The sequence below is a fragment of the Astatotilapia calliptera genome, chromosome 14 (genome assembly GCF_900246225.1).
Source record: "Astatotilapia calliptera chromosome 14, fAstCal1.2, whole genome shotgun sequence".
Classification (NCBI taxonomy): Eukaryota; Metazoa; Chordata; class Actinopteri; order Cichliformes; family Cichlidae; genus Astatotilapia; species Astatotilapia calliptera.
Window position 1 is genome coordinate 38027900 of NC_039315.1, and position 12425 is coordinate 38040324.

Consider the following 12425-nt stretch of genomic DNA (forward strand, 5'->3'; position numbering starts at 1 on the left):
TTGCGGGTTTCCTAATGGCATCTTCATAGTTTAGATTTGCTTGTGGGAGTCCCTGGTATTTGTAGCTAGTCTTGTTAATCATCTCACTGAGGGGGTTCAGGCCTTTGCAGAACAGCAATGGGGACAAAGCATCTCCCTGGTATATCCCACACTGAATAGCAACTTGTGCAATTAGGTTGAAGCTGGCCTATAGTGTTTGCCACACCACCATTGAATGCCTGATGTAGTCTACTATGGTCCTTTTGATTTTCTACAGTTCTAGGCATTCCAGGATCCATGCGTGGGGCACTGAATCATCGGCTTTATTGTAATCAGTCCAGGCAGTGCACAGGTGTGTCAGTCTGGTCTGACAGTCTCAAGTGGCATCCCTGTCTACCTGTGGCTGGTGTTTTACCCCTGTTGTGTTCCTACCAATTCTTTGAGCCATGACTCAACACATGGCTCATGTGCCATGTGCCTGTTCATCTTAGCCGCTATAATGCCTGGCAGGAGCTTCCATGTTATGCTGATGAAGGTTATTGGTCGGTAGTTGGACAGGACTGGTTAGTTGCAGCTTGCAGCTTCTCTGCTCAGCTGCTGGACTATGGTTGCATTTGTGGCTCCATGGATCTATCTATACTGGCTGCACTGTGATTATGCTTTAATGCTTCTTTAATGCATTAAAGCATAATCACAGCCACAATTTGCAACACTTTGCAACCTGTTCTTCCAATGTGTGACTTCTCTATTGTGTGCCTTCCTTATGTTTGCAAATTATCCTCCTCTTTTTTAATAGCTTTTATGTTTGTATATATTTTTTAGATACATGTACCATGACAATAAAGGGCTATTCTATTCTATTCTATTCTATTCTATTCTATTCTATCTCGGCTATTAACATTAGCAAAGATAGTATTACTATACCAAAAAGAATGCAATACTTACAATAGACGTTTAGTTAGTGCCTCACCTATTTATATGTCAGAGGCAAAATCATAATTAAAACACAGTCACATTCGCAGAAACAGCTCTGCTATTCCTCACCTTAACATCACTACTCTACTGGGGCTCAATAAAACAGACCTGAACTTTGAAGTCACACTTAAGGGTGAAATGCACTTATACTCTGATTACAGACTATCATGATAACAGAGGTCAGCCTTTATAGGGAGCACAAGTTTCACTACGAGCTGATGTAAAATATTTTTGATGTAAAATTTTAATTCATAATGAATATTTCCTAAATTAAAATACAATATATGTCTTTAATTGTCTACAGTGTCACAAGATCTTGTGAAAACAAGAAAAACATTCCTACCATCTTATTTTTGACCACTTTAGTATCGTCAGTTTGTTTTTTACTTAAGCAGTTATTCAGATTTGATGGAATGGTTCTGGTGCCTCCCTAACAATTAGAACAATTAGTGAGCATAAATTCAAGATTGCAGATTTCAAGCTACCATGTTTAGGTCTAGATTTTGTTTAGATATTTGGCTATGCAAAGTGAAGGATTTGGGGCATGCAACCTATGCAGATATGCTCACGTTCAGTTTTCAAGAAAACAAAAGGAAAAGAAAAACAGGGCATTGAACAACAGTGAGAAAGATATAACCCCTCTGTGTCTCATTTCAACAGGCATTACGTCTTTAGTTTTACAGCATTGGTCTTCTAAAGGTTGGTTGTCATTTATTGGGGTCCAATTTTGACACCAATTGTGCACCGAGGTACCAGTGCCAAAGAGATCATCTGTAAGACAATGGGAACATTGTTTAAAACAATTCTGGGATAAGCATGTGTTGTTCTAAAGAAAAAAGCTAGACAATATCAAGGGTATGCTCTGAACAGGATGGCTTAATTAAGGCCACCACGTTTACTATAACCTGTTCTGTTCTTCATTAAACTTAAAATGGAATTGAAATATTTACTCAAACATCCAGGATTCTCTCACATGCAGTGTACATGGAGTTCTACACAACACTTGAATTTCACACAGACACACGCACACAAGGATACCAGGATCAACTAACTTGTTTGTTTTTCTTTTTGCACTGTTTTTTTTCATAGCTGCCAACAACACACACAACAACATCAAGGACCTTTTATTTGTCTGCAGAAGTTATCGGTTCAGGAATGTTGTTTGTGATACAGCTCTTACTTTAAGACTTTTTTCCCATAATGAGTTGGACCCCTGAGCTCCTGAAATAACCACTGAAATAACATCCTCAAGAAATCAAACAGTGGTTCTGCTTTGATGGAATTTCACCATTTCAGTGTACAATCACATGACTCTAGAGGATTCACTTTCAGTCACTGAAGGTATGTTAACAGCATACTGAAAGACTGACACACAAAGCTATATCTATCAGCACAAAAAAAGGGTTCATGGAGGCTAAAAAACAAATGAGATAAGATGACGCCAAGATCATCAATGATGATAGAATGGAAACTAAAAATAGTGTAAGGTGAGATAGTAGATAATACAGTGTCAAATAAGCAAATGACAGTAATTTATAACAAGGAACTTCTTAAAAATGAAAAAAAAAATTGCTTTTTTGTGCACTGTAATGGCAGTGTCATATATTTGACACAAGCTCTAATGGAAAAGCTACAATCCAGGAACTTGCGAGTGAGTGACAAGAAAGTATGAGCTCACTGTGGCCCTAACACTGCCCTCAGCGCCTGCAGCAGACAGCCGCTAACCTCAGACTCTCCTCTCGTCCAATCGTGCACGAGCTCATTACTGCCGCAGCCTCATTGTGTTAATTGAAGCCACGCTAACTACACCATTCCTCCTGCTCTATAAAAGCAGAAGACTCGTCACCCTCTTTGGCCGCTTCTCCCTCCAGCTACACAGGTAATTGAATTTCGGCAGGTCTCTCAGTAAGCTGGCTTGTTTTAATAACTTCACTAGATTATGTTTAATAAGTGTGCCTTAAACGCTTTTTTCGTCAGGCCAGGGAGGATGAGGAGGGTCAAATGTGATAATAGAAATGAGGAAAAGGGCCATTTTCCTGGCACTGCTCTAGGGATAGATGTAATCACTGCAGCCTATCACCTTGTCTGAGCAGTGTTAGGTTCAACTGTGGGCCATGGTGCCGAAGTTAAGGGAGATATGCTCCAATTCACAGATGATGTTACAGAAGGGGGACAAAAAGAACAAAATCATACTAATTCCACAAGCTTTCCTTTTCTGTACAAAATACATTTGTCATGTCTCCTGCTAGGAATTTTTATAAAAACACAAAAAACTAGGGCATTGTATGAGGAGGCTCTGAAATTAGAGCTAGAAGAAGAAGCAAGAAGCAGAGTAGCCAGAGTGCTCCAACTTTCCAACAAACTTTCATTAAAATCTTCTCTGTTTTTTTTTTTGTTTAGTTTTTTTTTTACATAATCTTCTTGACAGTCAAATAGTATCTCTTTAACACCTACTTCTCAGTTTCTTTACAGAGGAATTGGATAAAACATCACTTTTGTTCTTTTCTTGTGAAATTCAGAAAGATGTCAAAATGCCTTTCCTGGAATAGAGAACCTGTAGATCAAAATATTTTACAGAAATTAGAAGAAGAAGAAACAGGACACTGGAAACATTACTTTTATTCTGAGGGTGTCACAAATCTATCCAAATAATTAAATCAGAACCAACATCTTCATAATGTTCCAATTTTCCAGCTAACCTTCATAAAATCTGCCCTGGTTTTTTTTTGTTTTTACATAATCTTCTTGACAGTCAAAAAGTGTCTTTAACACCCACTAATTCTAACCAATTCTTGTTTCTTTGCTTTGCATTTAATAGTAGATAAAAGTAGTGAACTGACTGGAGCTTTTTTCACTCACTTTTCTGAGTGCAAGTCGTCCCACATGTGTCTTAAATGCATGTGCAGTGGAGCACCCCCAGAGACAGTGAGACAGTGAAATAATGTTAGTTAAGTTGATGTCAAACAGTTTCTGTTTCTGTAACTTGAAAAAATATCAGCTCCAGACAAAACCTTGGTGGATCATTTCAGTGGTATAAACTTAGTCATTCTGAGAGACAGGGCTCTAGAGTGCGACCAAATTGGTCGCAAATGCGACCAAATTTTTCAATGGTGTGACTAAAAAAAAATCTTAGGTCACACCGGTGCGACCAACTGTTCGAGTAACAAAAAAAAGAAAAAAAAATACTCTGAAAGTCTTCGTGTGGTCAACAGCAGACACACATTGTGCTCCTATCGTGGTCCAAACCAATCAGGGATAGTCAGGGGCGGGAGCTCTCTGATTGGTCGTGGTCTAGATATTCATGTAGTCCGCGTGTACGTTTGAAAGTGCAGGGCGGAGGGAGAGAGAGAGGTGAGTAGCTTGAATAAAGCGATATCGATTAGTTAAATCCTGAATTGACTTTTAAATATAAATGTATTTTGCCAGAAACGGCAGAATCTCAGGTCACAAAACCTTTTCAACAACCACCAAACAGTAAATGAGAGCAGGCACACGGACTCCACACAAAGACGTAAACGCAGAGCGGACCCGACGCATCAGAATCAGCTTTCTCTTTCTCGGCTTTAACATCCGACGGCCCGTAGACGGACACGCCGTCGGGGCTGAAAGCCGACAGCTCACCGATTCTGATGCGTCGGGTCCGCGCTGTGTTTACGTCTTTTTTGCGCTCGATTCTGAGCTGCAGGTTTTGTCTCTCTCCAACCAAAATTCACTGAACCATGCAGTAAACTACGCTTCACATTTGATAAACATCGTCATGAATTCCCTCTGACTTTTGCTGTTTTGCCTCCACCACGATAAAAATCACACTTCATGCACAGCTCTCTCTCTCGCTCTCTCTGTACTTCAAGAACAGTTTCCCATCTCAAATCTGTTTTCTGTATTATTCATTCGCTTATTACCCACCAATGTACCGTTGTTTACAGCGCTGTCGGCTGCTGTCTTTTTTTTTTCTTTTTTTTGTTTTACTTAATGACCTCAGAAAAGAAAGTCTAATTTCTGCTGTTCAATACTGAAGAAGACTTTTTAAAACTATGCAAAATTGCAGAATATTGCAGAATATTTTAAGGTTATCTGCTATAAAAAGCCAGACCAGGAGAATCTCCTTCATGTTTTTTCTGAGTTTTATCCTCAGTTACTTTCACACAAAGGCATCTGCTGTGATGTTTACAATTCTGATGAAGTCTCACAAGTGTCAGTACTGATAAATGATCAGAATTATAATATTTCTGACTGTCTGAGGCAAAATTGAATCGAATTGGGACTTTGTGAATCAGAATCGAATGGATTATAGAAATCAGTGATGATGCCCAGCCCTAGTCAGCAGCCTAGGCCTGACAGAAGTGGATGTAGCTGTGGGTAATAAGAAAAAATTAAAAGAAGGATTGATAACTTTTTTGTTAACTTAAGGCCTGATCCGTCTGAAATTCATAGCCAGCTCTGACACAGAGCCATCAATCTCTAAACGCTGAAAAAGCACCGTGTATCCGGAAAACACATTATATGTCATCATAAATGCACTGTCCAAGTGTCCCCTCTCCCCACTGCCTTTTAGCGGCAGGCAGCAGCAAACAGGTCGTCAGAGGAGGCCAGGATGATGATTAGGTTTAACATTGTCTACAATATTACCAAAGAGTGCCAAAGTACTTTAAGCACAAGCACAAGATTGTTAGTTAATCATTCACAAATCAATATTGTCTGTATGGACAGCAATTTTCCGCCCAAAAAAGTACACATGTAAAACTGCGGTGTTAAGCGATGTGGTTGAAAAATTTGGCTGCGCCTAAGAAAAAAAATTTAGGCACACTAGTGCAACCGTAGCAAAAGGTTAGTCTAGAGCCCTGAGAGATCAAAATTCATAACAGGTAATTCACATTCAAGTTAAACAGGAGAATATTTTTCAAGAATTTTTTTATGAAGAATTCAGAATTTGTTGAAATTTTTGAGAAGAGCATATTAATAGAAATTCGCTCAGAAACAAATATTTTTGATTTATCAAAATTCTCTCTCCGCTCACTTTCTTTAGTCTACCAGGAGTTTCTCTGGCTATGATTGTTTTGACTAGCTCTGTTCATTTTAAGATCATCTGAGAGTTCAGGAGTTTAAAGGTCAGACTGGGGTCAAGTCTTATCATTCTTGATGATGGTTTGGATTTACTGCCAGCCACGTGTTAGCTTCAGCAGCTTGGTGAGGCTAAGCTGTAGTGAAAGGCACGACAAAGAGACACACACAAATGTGTCAAAGGTTACACCACTGAGCAAATAAGAGATAAGGGAGCAAAAACATGAAGGTGTCCTGTGTCAAGTTGGTTCTAACTATAATGTGTCAAAAATGAGAGACTGATCAAAAATTGACATTTTTTTCCCCAAGACACAGTAATAAAGAGAAACATGTGAGCAGAGGGGCAAAGATAAAGACAGAAGTTTAGACAGTGAAACAGAACGGGAGAGACAAATTTGTACTTCAGGAACCAGATGTTGGTAAAGAGGCTGAGACAGGCTGCAGACAGAGATGCATGGGGAATGTAAGTAAGCTGATCAGCACTTGGAAAGGCCATTTGAGACACACCAGCAGCAACACCACTGTCACACGGAAGCATATTTACATAATATTGTGTGTTGTCAGTGGAGTGATGGCTAGTGCAGGTAGCTATCTGTAGGAGCAGGATATACATGTTAACCTGATTGAGTATGTGTGTGTGTGTTTGGTTGTGTGTCTATTCTGGCCATCTCCCGTCACCCTCACTGGACAGGTGGCATCCCCTAGCCCTGTGATTAGCATGTCAATGTCTTCACATGTTGATGGGAGCGCCACTGCAGGCATCTACAATTCATATATAAATGTAAATTCAAAACCCTCCCCCATCCCGTCACCTTCACACACCTGCACCATTTCAACTCTGACAGTTCAGGATTAATTTGGTTGCTTCCCATCTGTGGAGATGGTGGTAGAACGGGTACTGGGATTGCCTCGGACACCGCCAAACAATCATGACATGCGACAGGGATGGTGGAGCCAGGGGAGGAAATGACAGCCACAGAATGTCCCAATCAAGAAAACTTTGTATGAAAGCCATCTAAGAAACTTTTGACCCCTTATTTCGTCTTTCATATTCTAATGATGTGTTTCTGCAGATGAGTCCTCATCAGGACTCAGACAAAATGACAGGCTTCATCACATTCTAGGAGTGTCCGTGCTGTCAGTCCAAAAACAGTGATTTAGAAGGGTTTGGAAACACTTAAACTCCGTCCTGAAACTAGAAGGTTTCAACTGAAGTCTACAGCCTTAATTTTATTTTGCTTATATTTGATGTGTGTGTGTGTGTGTGTGTGTGTGTGTGTGTGTGTGCGCGTGCATGTGTGTCACACAGTCTAGATACTGTGTTCTGAAACACTGGAAATCCCCCCAGATTATGCATTTCATATCTATATATCTATTCACCTCAGTTCCACTGGAGTAAAGACAGAAATCTTAGACATAGATATATTCGTACAGACATCCTAGAGAATGAAATTAAAATTGCCTATATCACAGGTATTTATCCTCCAACATTTTTTAAATTACATTTTCACAAATATTAGTCTATTTATTGAATTTTCAGTGGGATCGTATCAACGATCCTTTGAGATGGCACTGCGCTAAATTAAAATCCAATAGATAATTCATAGTAAATTCTGTAAACTGTTAATTGGTCTTCAAGATGAAAAGGGCCATTAGTGTAAATTCTGTTTAGTAAAGACTTTAAGTAATCTGTGTAAAAAAGGACTAATAATATTTTGAGAATGAATGCATGAACTTTAACACCAAAGTTAAAATAATATTGGGTATTTCAAGAATTTCATTTATATGTGGTATTTCTCCTATTCTGCACTCCCATTGGCATCAGTGGCCACATTTAACATTGGACCAACCATTTTATCAGTAAGGTAAAGAACAGAATGACCATTTTTAATACATGGTTAGAAACCTGACTGAGCTAAATCAATGAAAAATGGTGAACTTGAAGGGCACATATCAAACACACCCTCTGCCAACTAACAATTTTATACAAAATCAAATATGTGAAAAACTACCTGCAAAGAGTTCAGATGCAAAACTGTCTAAATATCACTCCCATGAAAATCTGATAAATGACACAATGATATTAAGTTCAGTTCAATTCTTTTTGATTTAAATATAACACATAATCACAACAGTTGCCTCAAGTGAAAGCTTTCAGTAGAATATTCAAATGCTTTTGCTTGGAACTTCCAGTCATTTCTATATTTAGTCTCCTCCACTTTGCCACCATCAATAAGAACATAGATTCAGACCATGTGATATTCAAAAAAGTCCCCTTTACCACTTTTTTCAAACCTATGTAATAATAATGTGCTTTACCAGCTTACGTGACACGATAACAGTACAATTTGCTTATATCTATTTATTTTACCTACTTATTTCAACATTTTTAATAACTCATATATTGATTGCGTATTTATTTTGAGCACAGTGCATGGTAGAGTGCATTATTTTGTAATGTCTTGTGTTTTTTGATTATTCTGTTATTGTTTGGCAATTAAATGTCATTTGCTATAATTATATGTCGTCGTACTGTGCGGTTATTGCTGATCAGTGTGTTTAGTGTTCCATTTGAATTTTGCTTTCACAGTTTGTAATGTTTTCAGCTCCATCTTCAATAATTTTACAACCATTTCCTTTGTTCCTTTATAGTGTCCAAAGAAATGGATTTAGAAAATCCTGGCAAATTTGCGAAATTATTTTTGTTAAAACTTTTGGTTTTCCTTTGTTGATTTTCAAATATCTTTTATTTGTTATACATCACATTAATATTTCATATCGGAATTCAGAGATGCACATATTTTATTTTGTTACATTTCCCCCTCCTTCTATGATCGTACGCTACTCTTTAAAGAAAAATATTTGACTTTTATAATATAATCAAACAATTTAAAAGGCTGCCAACTGACAGTAAAATGTAATATAAAAAATACAGGTTGTGTGTGTGTGTGTGTGTGTGTGTGTGTGTGTGTGTGTGTGTGTGTGTGTGTGTGTGTTTGTGTGTGTTTGTGTGTGTGTGTGTGCCATTCCAATTAAAAAACATGGGCAGGGAAGAGGAATGTGTAGTTTTTTCCTCAGAGACTAAAGTCAATACAAACACTAAATGACACACTGATGCAAGCAAGAAGCTCCCTGCACGGATGAACATGCAGCTGACACACACACACACACACACACACACACACACACACACAAACAAACCCGTCAGCAAAACAAGTTAAAGCCACCCACAGACAGAATCTCTCAGACGAGATAGCAAAAATCCTGTTTCTGTTTTTTTGTTCATCTTTTCTTCTGCATCTTGTGACTGGCCTAATTGAGTTGTAAATCATCACAATTATAAGTTGATTCCATACTGTGATGTCAGAACATTTCTTCACAAAGCTGCAGAAAGGCATAATTACAGAGGGAATTAAAAAATGTGCCTGAATGTGCTGTTCCAAACAGGAACAACAAACATATTACATTCCCCCGAAGGCTATACCAACACTAACTGTACAGTACGCTGCATTCAATAATAATGCATTTAATTAGCTATTCCATTCTTCAGCAGCTTCTTTAAATGGGTTATGAAATGGGTTAATTAGAAAAGAATAAAAAAATACATCTGAAATTTTATTTTTTTTCTTCAAAGTGCACTGTTCAGAATATTGATGGGAGCAGATGGTATTAGCAAGCTGCATGCTGTGTGTCCATGTGCATGTGGCAGGGCTAGTTTCAATTCATGCTCGCTCCACACCTTTGATAGTCAAGTGGATTACACCTTGTGTTCAAACAGAAAAGGGAGGAAAGAAAGCGGCAGAACACAAAATGGAATTAGAAGGCTGCTTATAGGCCCTGATTCATTTATTGTTAACTCCTTCCAGTTCATTAAGCCTAATCCCTGTTAGGATGGTGATGTGGTGAGTAGCAGAGGGTTTGAATGGGTCCAGGCTGGCTGTGAGGCCAGTGAGGGTTGGGGAGGGTGGGCCGGGGTGGGGGGCTATGTGTGCTTATTGTGGACGTCTCAGTCCTAGTCCCCGCGGTGTGTTTGTGCATTGTGTGTGTATGAGATGGGGGAGGAAGAGGCAGTCAGCTGGACAAGGGAGTGAACCCTTTTCTCCTGCTGGGTGCCAGTGCTCTCTTGGGTAGGTGTTGAGTTCCACCCACCCACCCTGAGGGTTTTGTTTTAGCCCCCCACTGCTGAGTCCCTGTGACAAGCGTGAAGCAGTCCTTTCCCTTTGTGAATCAATCTGGCGGGGTTCTTCGCGCCTCGCCTGGCCAGACACACATGAACACACACAGACACACGCACACACACACACATACACACACAGGCAGGGTCACCAATGGCCATGTTAATACAGATGTACATGCCAATAAGGTCCCTTAATCAGTACACAAGAGGGCGAGATTGACTTTTAAAGAAGACATACGGCCGCTTTCTTTCAACCCCAGCGGAGCTGTTCACTCTGTGCAGCACTGACTCTTTTAATTTTCCCTGTATGGCTGACCAAGGCCACATTCTGCCTGAACAGAAGCAGAGTGAAAAAATAAATCTAGAATCTGTAAACACACTATTTCATTAATAAGACAATTTGTATCCACACTGGCAGTTAACGTGCTCTAAAACGTGCATTAAAAAATTACACAAACGTAGTGAACGACAACAACAACTAATAAAAGTTTAAAGAAAAAACACTGAATGTAACATCTAAAAAACTTTTATATGTTACAAAGAAACAACATCGACAAAAATATAAAAATTAAAATAGATTAAAAATGTCGACATCCTACGTACCTCCTTCAGCAGATTCATGTGACAACAGCTTTTAAGATTCAGGCTGTGCATTCATCATTATGACCAGTGAATCTCAAATCTCCAGGAGAAGCAACAACACAAGGTTTTGCCTGGGCGGTTCTTCTAAAGCACCATCTTTATTTTATTTTTTTATTTGCCACTTGCTTACTGACATGTGATGATTTCCAGGCTCTGAAGTGCTTTTCCCCTCTGATGTTTAATCAGATTCAGTGATCTTTGCTTGGATTCATTTGGTTTGGCCTGCTGAAAGTTCATGTTTTACACACCACTTTGCAAAATCCTGTTTGGAACAAAGAGATACATTTCCAAAACTCTTACAGGATATTTTACATATACAGTAATGTCCCAATGCATAAATTATATAACAGTTTTCCTGGAAATTTCAAAAATATATAAAGACTTAACTGGAGGCTCTACTTAGGGAAAAATATGGGCTCACGGTTCTTTTTCATACAATGAATAACATAGAGCAACAAGTACGACACACAGTTATTTATTTTTTATTTAATATATATATTCATTAAATATGACTCAAGTGAGTACATCAATTTAAAAAGAAATCACATTGCTTTTATACTTTTGTAATGTTGTGGTCTTTAATGAGAGCTTAATGGTATTTCTGGTGTTAAAATAGGTCAGTAAAATGAATTTATGTCTCACAGCTGTCGTAATATAATTGGCTTTTCATTATGCTGCCTGCACTGTTAACATGCACTTCATAAACAACCGTGCTGTTACTGGAAACTCTGTCATTTTTTTTCCTACTGGAAACATGAAAAATCAAACTCCTCCCTTCACCCTTCCCAGAGCTTTATATGACAAAGCTTTCCCTTCTATGTAATGTAGCTTATAAAGTACCCAAGAGCGTAGATTTGGTTTTGGCATTGGTGGGGACGGATGGTTCAACCACCGAACCTGCCCTGTTTCTTTTTTTCCCTTTTTGTCGTTGCTTCTTGATAAATAAAGGAGAAATATACTTGCCTACATATGCTATTCTACATGCTTTTAAACCATTTAAAATTACAATTCATAGTTTTATATGTGAATTATATAATGTTAAATTACTATTAAACAAATGAATGACTAAGTATTTTAGACTTTAGTTTACTTCAGCCATATTCCATATAACTCAGGTATCATACAAAAATAAAAATAGAGTGTGACAATAAAAGAATATGACTTTAAGGACTTAACAACATTACTTCAGTTACACCAACATCTCTGATACATCAGCACTAAGGGAACACTGAGTGACCTGGTGGGTTTTGTCCATAAAACTACTCGTCTAAGATTACCACAAAGTAAAAGATCTCTCAGCAAAATTATGCAACATTTTAGGCACTATTGCCCCGATCAACTCAGTGAGCTGGGATGTTTTATTCTAAACATGAACTACGGTTACAGCAACATGGACTACTGGTGTCCCACACAACAACTCAACGTCCACTACACTGTAAGACCGAATAGTAATAGGTTGATAAATGAAATGAATTCCAACTACTTAAAAACCTGTTATAAGTTCATACACCTTTATTTTTTTGAGTAGTTTGAACAAGTTTGTTTTTCAAGTTATTAGTACTTGAATATATTGATTAGTTTCTGGCATTGC